This window comes from Cryptomeria japonica, chromosome 2, assembly GCF_030272615.1.
Source record: "Cryptomeria japonica chromosome 2, Sugi_1.0, whole genome shotgun sequence".
Taxonomy (NCBI): Eukaryota; Viridiplantae; Streptophyta; class Pinopsida; order Cupressales; family Cupressaceae; genus Cryptomeria; species Cryptomeria japonica.
Genome location: NC_081406.1, coordinates 144,724,519 through 144,737,325, shown reverse-complemented (window position 1 = coordinate 144,737,325; position 12,807 = coordinate 144,724,519).

Below are 12,807 nucleotides of genomic sequence, written 5' to 3'. Positions count from 1 at the left end.
ATCCTAACATAGGTAGCAGATGGCCAATCCGGAGATGGAACCAAGTGTGGGATAAGGGTTCTAGGTGGTCCAATTACAATGCATTTTTTTATCATTTTATAGTGAAGTTTATTGGGTACTGTGGGTACCAAATGCCAAGGATCCCTCAGAATATTGAAAAAATAATGAGAATAAGGGATGCAAAACCTAAGCATGTTCAATTCCTAGAGGGTGCATTCACCCACAATTTTGGAGATTTCCTTTTGTATATTAACTGCACCATTATCAGAGTCTTTGGTTGTAGCCTACCACCATATATTTTGCCACTTACTATCTCTCCAAGGTTTGATTTTATTAAATTCATGTGGAAAATGATATGGATGGAGAAAAGATGGGTGCAAATAGAGAAGAAGGGGACACACCTCCCTCAGATGATTGTGTATGAAGATTTTAGTGTGGGAAATGAAACTTTTGAAAAGGTGCAGGATTTCATGGTGGATACATACCACCTCAAAATTGCAAAAGCTTGGGATTGTGATCCATAAGGATACATCAATTAGCTTAGAACACAAAAGATGAAGGTAAAAGGTATATCCCATGAGCACAATTAATATGAAGATCTAATAAGGAATTGTCGTTCTAGTGATGTTATCCAACGAAGAAAGAAATGGGATATCCTGAAGAGAATAGAACAAGATAAAAGGGAGTGGGACCCTAACTTTCAAGGTTTTGTTTCAACATTAAAAATGATTTTGCAAGGATTCTAAATAAAATTAGACATTTTAAAGATATTGTAAAAGATGTCTAGGTAGAGCAGCCAACAGGAGGAGCAGAAGAGGAAAGGTCTTCTTATGCGCCTCCCACATCCTTCAAAGTAAAAGGAAAGGAAATTTTGGTAGAGGAATCTTCCCAAGTTGTCCCCTCCTAGTAGATTCTACAAGTGATTCAACCAGTTGTAGGGGTAATTAGGAAAGTTGAAAAGGGGAAGGCAACCATGTCAGATTTTGTTGAGATTGCAGATGATGAAGTGGATGCAAATGTTCCACCACCATCCCCTCCAAGAGAAAATTGCAGAGATGATGAAGCTACAAATATACCAATGGATGTGGATAGAGCACTCATTCATGGCTTTTTCCCTAAGGATGAGGAAAAAGATGCAAGGATCATGTTGCAGCTCAGTTTTTGTCATATGATAATTTTGTTAAGACCCTAAAATTCAAAGCCTTTTGGTTGAGGGAAAAGCTAAAAAATATGTCAAATGAAGATATCTCCAATTTTGATAAGGATAATATGCATTGCTCACCACAAGCCAAGGAAATTATTTAGGCCAGCGACATGATGTTAATTCATGGGTGGAATCTATAGATAATTTTTGTTTTGGATCAAGTAATGAGGCAAAAAGATCCCATATATGCTCAAGAATTTGGTAAACGGGGCTCAGGGTTCAATCCAAGCATTAAGGCATTTGCACATTGGGTGAAAGCCCCTAATATGGATAAGCCAATTGTGTTACATGGGGTAGAAAATAGAGCAGGCGATGCTATAGTCAGAACCCTTGCAGACACCACATTTGTTGAGCCTGCCCTATTGGCATTTCACGCATCACATTTTGCAAAAGTAGCTACTAAGGAAGAGGAAAAGAAACATGATGAGCTTAAGAAAAATCACGTTGCTCTTTTTGCTAGTCATAATGAGTTATATATAGAGAATGTAAAATTGAAGAAAGAAATAGCAGCAAGGGATGTTTCCTCAATGACAGGACAATAGCTTGAAGTTTTGCAGAAAATGAAAGAACTGTAGAAAGTGAAGTATGATGCAAAAAATATGTATTTAGACATTAGAAAGGCAACAGTTCTCCAAATCATTAATAAAATAATGGGTAAATTGAATGAGGTACACACCTCATATTATTTTGTATTTCAAGTGTGCACCTAATTGGGTGTTATTCTTTTAGCCATTAAGGACCATGTGGTTTCCAAAAGCCACTATGTTGAAAGAGATACTTTTGGCAATTAAGAATGCACCCTCTGCACCCCAAATTATGGGGACAACCTAGAAGAATTATAATACAATGATAAAGGAGCTTCCTCACATGGAGAGTGAAGAAAAATTATTGAAAGAGAAAATGGCGTCCTTTAGGGGTCTGTAGAAGTGGGATACCCCCAAGATTTTGACCAAGGACAACCAAATCAAAAATTTGGATGTGGAAGCTTGAGTTTGAAGAGTCAATTAATGAAGTATTAAATTCATTAGTGAAAGAGGACCATAATCAAAAGGATATTTATCATTTGATTGTTGACAGAGTTCTTGAAATTGATTCTTTATACCATGCATTCATTGTACAGGCTGCAATTGTCCCTACCAATAAGACAAAATAGGCTATGGCTAGTTTACAAGGTCTGAAAACCCTTTAATTGGCCCACTACAAAGCAGATAGACAGCTTGCATAAGTGGTACTACTCGCTTGAAGAGGAGCATCTAGAGGAGAAGTAGTCCCATTCCTTACCATTTTGTGGTCTACCACATTATTTCTGTAGGTTTCTATTTTTGTGAGTGTTTTAATGATTGCACAATCAACACATACCTAGCCCAGTCCAATGCTGCCTTCAGCACCAACTTTTGAATTTTTGACAGTGATGAGAGAAGAAAATTGAAGATATGTTATCCCACTCTTTCCAAGCCTGGTGCACTATTTGCAAGAAGTTGTTATTGCAACCACCTTCCATCCCCTCTCCCAAGGGTGATTTTTGTAATGTACCTATGAAAGATGCTTGTATACGGTGAAAACTGATGATGATAAACTATTGTAAAACCACAAAGATCCAACCACAATAAAACCCTAGTTCTACAACCAAACATTCACCATACACCAATGAAGATACCTAAGAACATGCAAATCAATAAATGAACAATATTACCATTCACATGACACGTAGGGTTTCAATCTCCATTGATCTTGTTCGATGTATTTTCTCTCAGATTTTATAGGTGCACAAGAGCTCAACAAAGAACGGATTGTGGTTGAAGTCACATGATCACAAGAAGGCTTGATTGCATAAGGTAGACACATTAGGTTTGATAATGATGAAAGTATCCTCTTATATAGAAGAATCTTTAGAAAATGGAGGGATAAGATTAAGATGTGAAAAGATAAATGGTCGGCTAGGATTAAAGGATAGGTAGAAGAAATGATAGAGTAATGAAGGGGGTAGGTAAAGGAGGATTAAGAGATAAGTAACATGTGTCATACAAGAATAAGATAATGAGTTAATTAAATAAATAAATAAATATTTAATTAATAGAAGAAGTGGGACCAATTAAATAAATAAAATATTTATTTAATTTACGAGAAAGATAATTAAAATAAATAAAAATATATATTTAAATAAGAAAAGGGCTAGAAGAGGATAAATGAATTAATTAAATAAATAAAGATTTATTTAATAAATAGAAGATTTAGGATTAAATAATTAAATAAATAAAAATATTTATTTAATTAAAGAGGACAATTTTAGGTGTCTACATTTTACCCATCTTTGAGACAATGCGGCCCATCGCATTGGCTCAAAGAAGATAAATTCATACAAACTTGCCTTGAGACGGGATGATATGCCCCCTCGAGAGATTGGATGGAAACAAAATGCAGACAATCTCTCGATAAGAAAGAAAGGCTAGAAAGGACCAAGAGGGTAGGGTGACAAGGTCACGTGCGAAAAAGAGACTAACTCGAGAAGGAAAGATTGATACTAGAGACTAGGGCTAAGCAGCCTATATGTACAGGCCACAAGGAAAACATCCTCATTTTCATCCACAACATCTAGGAAATGAGAGCACCTAGAGCTTAGAGAGCAGTCAGCAGAGTAGGAAAGATGAGAGAGAGGCTTCACGGGTTAGATCGCGTCTGATGGTTCCAGAGACTAGATGACATTGGTGAGCCTGTATGTACTTGCACCTTATTTTGTATGGTTCTGTATTTATTGCTTTATTTAATGCATTTTAAAGCAAAAACGTGAAAGCGGTATTTTAAGTCTTAGCGCATCTAGGTTAGGTTTGTATGCGTGTAGGTCAGATAGTGGCGCATCTATGTATCTAATCTCATCTATATATGGATGTGGGTGTGTCTATGATAGACAAGCACGTCTATGTCAATAAGATACATTTTCAAATAACATAACCGTGTATGTGATGAACAGGCATGTCTATGAAGCAAAAGTGAGTCTAAGTCCAGCAGTGTCGTGTATGTGCTAAGAAAGTACGTATATGTTGCAAAAATGTGTTTGGGTAGGGTAAAAGCGCGTCTACATAGAAAAAACACGTATGTCTCTAGATACTCAAAAATTCACAGTTTTGTGGTGAACATATGTTGTCAATTGGATAAGTTGCTGAGAGGATTCACTCAAATAGGTGCCCTAGGAAAGACAAACAGAAAATTAGGCTAAAATTGACAATTCTGTGATAAACATATGTTGCCAATTAGATAAGCTGCTGAGAAGATTCACTCAAATAGGTACCCTAAATAGTTAGGTTTGCTAAGATAAATATAGGATAAGCCATCGAATTGATAAATTTTGGCGAATGCTCTAGCAAAATAGGATCAAGTGCAATATGATAAACATATACACTAATAGGATGCAACACCATGTGATAAACATAAGCACTTAGATAGGAGTAGCACTATCTGATAAACATTAGTACCACTAGGATTGACATGATTGATTTCACTGGATGCAAGAGTACTTGCCCCAGCTAGAGTCACGAGAGAGATGTCTAGTGACTCAAAGATTGCGAATAGAGTTGATCTTTGAGGAGCACATCTATATTGATGTGATGGGATTGAGACATGTGCTATATATTCTAGAGATTAGGATGAACATGGGACTACTAAATTCTCTTGCAGAGAGATGGAACTCAAAGACCTGTACATTTCATTTGTCGACTGGCTAGATGTCAGTCACATTAGAGGATTCTTACAAGATACTATAGGTGCCCATCCATGGGGATCTTGTAGTATATGACCAAGAGGGAGAGAAGGATGTACTTCGATGAGTCTTTGTAGATTCGGATCTAGAGCTAAGACCAAGACATCTGAGCTCGGATGTTATGTACTCCAGTGAACAAAGACTAGCAATTGTGGTGGGAGGGGTTATTAGTGGGTTCTTATATCTCGATAGGGCTACATGGGGTTTGGCTATCAGATGGGGGAGGACATTTGAGATCCTCTTGACAAAGCACAAGATATTTTCATGGGGGCCATGTATTTTATCACATTTATATCATGAGCTGCATCAGTTTGTGTACCTCGATGGCTGCGGGTTGGGGAGTGGAGTGACATTATTATAGGTATGGGCATATGAGCATATAGAAATGACGAGGCCTATTCATTTCAAGTTTAGAGGACATGGACAGTCATATAGACATTTGTATAGCATGATCACTTTCCAGCCACAGATTGGGAAGGTGGACTATCAGCATCATATGATAGATGACATTGGCAGTGTGATGTGGAGGCCTTACCTTGACTGCAAGGCCTGGGAGGAGGATGCTACAGAGCTGCCATTTTGTTTTAGGAGTGGATATCTGATTGGTCAGACTCCATATATTTTGGACTTGAACTTGATCAACAGGGTATGCAGGCAGTTTGACAAACAACAGAGGATGCCATGGGGCTTGGGTGAGTTCGCTCAAACAGTCAGGGAGCAAGTCCACTGGGGGCCAATAGTATCATATGATGTAGTTTTCACTTAGTTTCAGGAGATGGTCCCTATGCCATGGGACAAGTTTCTAGATGTTATAGATGCAGGCATGGATGATGAGTATGTAGTGTACTTTGTAGCTCATTTGTTTCCTAGACTTGCAGACCCAGTTGATACCTACAAAGGAGGAAGATGATGATGAGGATGGGGGTGGAGGCCGAAGAAGGAGATAGAGGAGAGGGGGAGCTTGGAGGATGGTTAGAGGTAGGGGTGGACCCAGGGATGGACAAGGGAGAGTAGAGGGAGGCGAGGGAGGTAGAAATGCAGGGCAGGGAGGCAAACCACCGAGGCCATTGAGGGGTAGAGGAGGTTAGGTCTTACAGATTCCATCCCAAGTCCAGGGACATGTATAGGGAGGGCACGGATAGGGATAGGTACCATCTAGGTAGGCATAGGTACAGGAGAGACAAGGACAAGATGCCTTAGAGCAGGGTATGCAGGATGAGGGTGTGCAATGGGGAGATGGGGAGGAGGATGAGATGCTAATGTTACAAGAGCTCATAGCAGGATAGGTCAATGAGATTGAGGATGTTGAAAGAGACATGACTTGGTTGAGGTGAAAGTTGAGAGAGATGTAAAGAGAGGGGATGAGGCTATCCAGTGATACACGGCCTCAGAGGAGACATTATGGGTAGCTAGGGCTACAACTACAGGGGATACAACATCAAGATTTTCTTTCTGCCTCCAGGGAGTGGATGAGATAGCTTACTAGAGGAACCTATACTATGTTATAGTACCTACAGAGTTAAGGCTAGGGAGTTATGGAAGAGCTTCATGCTCTACCACTACCAACAGGGATAGGAGAGGAGCATCCAATGGCGGGGTCATGGAACCACCTACACTACCAAGAGGAGGAGAGGACAGAAGAGGAGATCCAGGGGTAGGTCCTTCGAGTGCTCAAATTCCATCGACGCTAGCCAGATCCAATAGAGGGAGTTCATCATAGCTCTCTAGGATCCCATTTTGTATCAATTTTGTATGATGATATAGACACCTTCGGGTGATTTTATAGTCATATGATATTTTGGCATCATTGTATCACGACATTGATATTTTTGATATATATATATGAGATGCCCCATCCTTGTGGCGGCTATATGGATGTGTTGATATGTGATGCTTCTATATGGTTTATGATAATGTGATGTGATGATTCTATATGATGATGCAGCTTATGTATACATATTTTATTATGATGATTATGATATGGATGCAAATATATACATGATAAAATGCAATATAATTTTGTTCTTTTCTGGATTTATATGTATGCTATCCATTATGCAAATGTAAAATGCAAATGGATGTATGCTTATGATTTATTTACATGATGATATGCATGATGTATATTTTTGTCATTTTATGTTTTATATGAGAATGCAAATGCTTACATTAGATGCTAATCAGTTATGTGTGCAGGATGTGATGCTATTATGATATTTATATGCATGTGTATAATGTGCTAACATGTAATGATGCAGGTGAAAGCTATATGAAATGCAGATCTTTTTGGTGTGTCATTATACTCAGTCATATGATAATGAGCTACATGGACTTAGGAAGAGACCATGGAGGACAAATGAAAGAAAAGGTGGATGGAAGGTAGAAGATATTGAAGTAAAAGAGATTCTTGTGCTATTATCATCATTGAGCTTTATTATGGAAAATAGGTTATAACAATTTAGGTATATGTTTGACAAAGAAAGTCATTATACCCATTTTCCTAGAGATTAGACAGACATAAATAAGGAATTACCCATTTCATACTAGACTCATAGCATCCTCATATCCCTAGATGAGCCATAGCATTACTAAGAGAGAATCCACAAATAGAAAAATAGGTGAAGATACCCCATCCTCGCCTTTCTAGTCAAAGACATCCTGGAGATAGTCTCTCTAGTCAGAGACATCCTAGAAAACCTAAAAGACATGTCACCAAAAGATAAAATCAAAAGAAAACCAAGAGTTGACACCAACATTCAATGAAATCCTCAAGTTATTTGTGTTTCTTGCCACATATGTTAACATGTTTGATTGGTCACAATGTTGTTTGCCTAATAAAGGATAGATAATATTACAAACCCTATTGTTGCCAAAGTTTGTTGAAAGATTTGATTTGTTGAACGTCCACTATTGATTACATCTCATCTGAAACTGATTGAATCCATGAAATTGATACCTTTATTGCGGAGAAGAACGAAAATTTATTGTGAATTGGTGATGTAAATGACCTTTTATTGCGGATTGTGCACGAAAAGGAGGAATGAAAAGATAATGCTCCTCAAAACATGCGATCCTCAGGGTACCACTTCCATCACTAGACTTAGGATTTTTCCCTAGTTACAGATTGGATCTGATTTATTATAGAAGGAAAGGATGAAAAGAGGTTTTATTATGAATTTTTAACCAATATTAGGTAGATCAATAAGAAGTCATGATTGGAATGGGTAAATTTATTATGGAGGGGTAGGCTATGAGTGTGTGCAAAGTGAAAGAGATTTAATCCTGATGAAGAGACGAGCAAAGTCTCTACACATGACACCGATAACCCAGTTTTCACCTGGTACTTGCCCAGGGCACCACCAAAGTAGTTTTCACCATTAGACAAATTTATTTCTCTTTACTATTTTTTCAATTTTTTAATTATTTTTTTTTGTCACAAGGCACTGTTTGCCAGGTTTTCACCAAGTAACATTTTTTATTTTTTATTTTTTAATTTTGACATTGGGATATTCTGAAAAACTATGTGTAAAACCTACGAAGGTGCATGTTTTTGATCGGATCCTCCAAAGTTTCTCCATCTGGTTGTTGGCAGTGGGCCAGTGTCCCTCACATGGATTCGTGACATGGTTTAATAGCCTCTTGTGGATTCTATAAGTCTAGTGGTTGTATCGGGCATTGGCAGGTCGATCTTTTGGTGTAATGACAACCACACTTGTAACAAGTGGTATCAGAGCTTGGTCATAGGTTTGAATCACGCAATCCATGGTGAGTGACGCTGGGAGGGAGATTGTTGGCAATGGGCCAGCATCCCTCATGTGGATTCGCGACATGGTTTAACAGCCTCTTGTGGATTCTATAAGTCTAGTGGTTGTATCAGGAATTGACAGGTCAATCTTTTGGTGCAACGGCAACCACACTTGTAACACTAGTGTTGAGAGCTAATATGCACCTAATCCATAGATTGTTGGATGACATAAGGCCTAAGCCAATTTGATTTGAACTTACCCTTCTTCTCTCTGTCTTACTGATTCTAATGATTTTCTCTGAGAATGAAGTCACCCACCTCAAATGTGCGAGGCTTTACCTTATGCTTGTATCTTCAACCCATTCTTTGATGATATGCTTTGAGATGATTGAAAGCAGTTTGTCTACGCTCATCCAATAATTCCAGATCTTGTAAGCGAGAGACCCTATAACCTTCATCATTGATTAGATTGCACAAACTCTTAGGGATGGTAACTCAACCTTAATAAGCAAGATAGATTTGGTACCATAGACAAGTGAATAAGGTGTAGCTCTAGTAGGTGTGCGAGCATGTGCAGTAGGCCCAAAGTGTGGAGTTGATTTGGATATACCAGTTATGACCAGCATCATCAACTGTCTTTTTAAGGATTTTGAGGATAGTTTTGTTAGACGCCTCATGTTGACCATTATCTTAGGGGTAATATGGGGTGTAAAAGTGATGATGGATATGGAAACTATCCTAAAGCTCACGAACATCATGATTCTTGAAAGGACGCTTGTTATCTGTGACAATGGAAATGGGAACATTGTATCAGCAAATGATATAATTAATGATAAAAGTTGAAATTTGCTTTCCAGTGACTTGAGTGAGAGTAACAACTTCAATCCATTTTGTAAAATATTTTGTGGTTGTAATAATGAATTTATGGTCATTGGAAGAGGGAGGGTGAATCTTACCTACGAGGTCGAGTCCCCACTAGCAAAAGGGCCCTGGAGTAGCAATTGTTTGAAGTTCCTACACTGGTGCATGAATAAGGTCTCCATGTATCTGACACTGCTTACATTTTCTGACAAACTAATATGAATCTTTTTCCATAGTAGGTCAGTAGTATCTAGTCCTCATCAATTTCTTGGATAAGGTTGGACCACTAGAGTGAGCACCACATATACCTTTGTGAACCTCATGTAACATAATTTGAGCTTTTTCGCTTTCTAAAATCTAAGGACACTACCATCTAGATCGTGACAATAAAGGGTCTAAGCTAAGATGACATATCAGGAGGATTGACAAATGAAGGTATGACATTTATTATTGGAAATATTAGGTGAAAGGATATTATCACGAAGGTAAGTGAAAGTGATATTGTACCAAGGGGAATCAAGACCAACAACACATAGCATCTCAAGAGGAGTGATTTCATATGAGGGACCCAAAAGATTATCCACCAAGAACTCATATCGGGTCTCATTCTGACGCATATCAATCAATGAAGCAATGGTAGCCATGGCATCTACAGCTCTATTGTTATCCTTCGGAATTTGTTCAAAGATTATCTGTGTGAAATATTGCTTTAAATCATCCACCATTTTCTTGTAAGGAATTAACTTTTCATCTTTAGTTTAATAATCATCATTTTCTTATTGAATCACCAATTGAGAGTCCCAAAAAACATGAAGTTCTTGGATCTTCCATTGAACTGCAATTCTTAATCTTGTTGTTAATACTTTGTATTCTACTATGTTATTCATGTAAGGAAATGACAATCGATATGACTTAGGAATGGAGTCCCCTTGAGGTGTGATGAAGAGGATACTAGCTCCTGCACCATGTTGTGTGTATGAAACATCAAAATATAATTGCCAAGGCTTTACATTTGTCATCGTAAGAATGGATTCATCTAAGAATTTTGAGATAATGGGGGTGTCATCAATCATAGGTGCATCTACCATATGATCTACAATATCTTGTCCTTTTATTGATTTTTTGTCTACATATTCAATGTCAAACTCGCTCAAGATCATAACCCATTTAGCTAATCTGCTAGTGAGTGTTGCCTTATTGAGAAGGTATTTGAGTGGATCTATCCTTGCAATGAGCTTTGTTTTATGAGATAGCATGTAACGACATAATTTCTGCAAGGCAAAAACCACAACAAGACATGCATGCTCAATCAGTGTGTAGTTAAGCTCATAACCAACCAGTGTACGACTGATATAATATACTGCTCTTTCCTTGCCTTCATTATTTTGTTGCACCAATAGTGCCCCCACTGTTGTTTGCGTGGCTCATATGTAAAGTAATAGGGGTTTTCCTAGGATAGGTGGCATCAATACTGGTGGACTCAAAAGATAATCTTTGATAATTTTAAAAGCTTGTTGACACTTATCATCCCATTTGAATTTGATATTCTTATGAAGTAAATGCTGAAAAGGATGACATTTATCTACAAGTTGTGCGATGAATCTATGTATCAATTGAAGTCTTCCCTGTAGGGAGTGAGGTTGACTAATATTCTTTGGTGGTGGCATCTCCAATATAGCTCTGACTTTTGTTGGATCTACTTCAATTCCTCTTTGTGAGACAATGTATCCAAGGAGTTTCCCCGAGGTCACCCTGAAGACACACTTCTTAGGATTTAGTCTAACTTTGTATTTTTCTAGACATTCAAAAACCACAGATAGGATATCAAGGTGTGTTTCTCTTGTTAGTAACTTTCCTAGGAGATCATCAACATAATCTTCAACTATGACATGCATGATATCATGAAAGATTGTTGTCATTGCTCTTTGATATGTTGCACCTACTTTTTTTAAGCCGAAGGGAATAACATTCCAACAAAAGATACCCCAAGGACAAGTAAATGTTGTTTTATGTTGGTCTTCAGGTGCTATTTTGATTTGGCTATACCCAGAGAATCCATCCATCAATGATAACATTGCATGACTAGCTATAAGATCCACTATTAAATCAATGTTCGGCAGTGGGAAATCATCTTTAGGACAAGCTTTATTGATGTCTTTGAAATCTGTACATATTCTGATACTGCGATCTAGTTTACAGACAGGTACTAAGTTATAAATCCACTTAAGGTAGTCAATCGATCTAATGAATCTCACATCCAAGAATTTCTCGAACTCTTCCTTGACTAATAGTGCCACCTGTGGATGCATTTTTCTCAAATTTTATTTTAGACATTTAACTCTTGGAGTAACTGTCAAATGATGCATTACTATATTGGGGTCCAATCCAGGCATATTTGCATATGACCATGCAAAGTTGATTTTTCACTCTTTAAAGAAACTTATGAACTTTGGTCTTTCTTTTTCTATCAGAGATTGTGCTAAGAATATGTTATGTGGAACTTCCTCTGTGCCAATAATTGTCTTGATAGTATCCTCCACTAGCGTTGATGATTTATCTTCATATAATGTCATAGGGAAAGTGTCAAACCTTTCATCCTTGGGCACCTCAGAGAGGTTTTCACCTTTGGATACATCCTTTATTTTTACTTTTTTAGGGTCAGATGGTGCCAAAATGTGGTTTTCACCATAAGACCCATTATTTGTTTTTATTTTTATACTTTTGCAACTAGAAGGTCTGGTGTTCTCTCCAAGATATGTTGCGCTATCGATTTCTATGATATATCTTGCTTTGCGGTCCCCGAGAAGTAGATCATTTCTTATGCCAAGGTAGTCAATGAAGGCCTCATCATTTTGGAAGGTGTCTAGTTGTGGAGGCCCTTGTTGGTTCCAATCAATTAGTTGTGGATGAACGAGGAGAAGTTCATCCATGTTTTCAAAGTCAATGGAAGTAAGAGTAAAGACACAAGAGTCTTTGGGTATTTCAATGCAATCATTAGGTTCACGCTACAACTCTCCTCATCAACCTCAATTGTAGACGAATCCAAATCGATATCACTAGAGGGACACTCAACAATGGGAGTCTTCACTCTTCGCGGTTTTGACCTATAACCTTGAGATGTTGAGGGTTCGAGATCCCAAAATGTTTTTATCCACGATTCTCCACTATCTTTCTTTTCTTGTGATGAAGACTCTAATAGAGTTACTTGACCAACTATGAATTTTTTGTTAAACTCTTCTTCTTCCA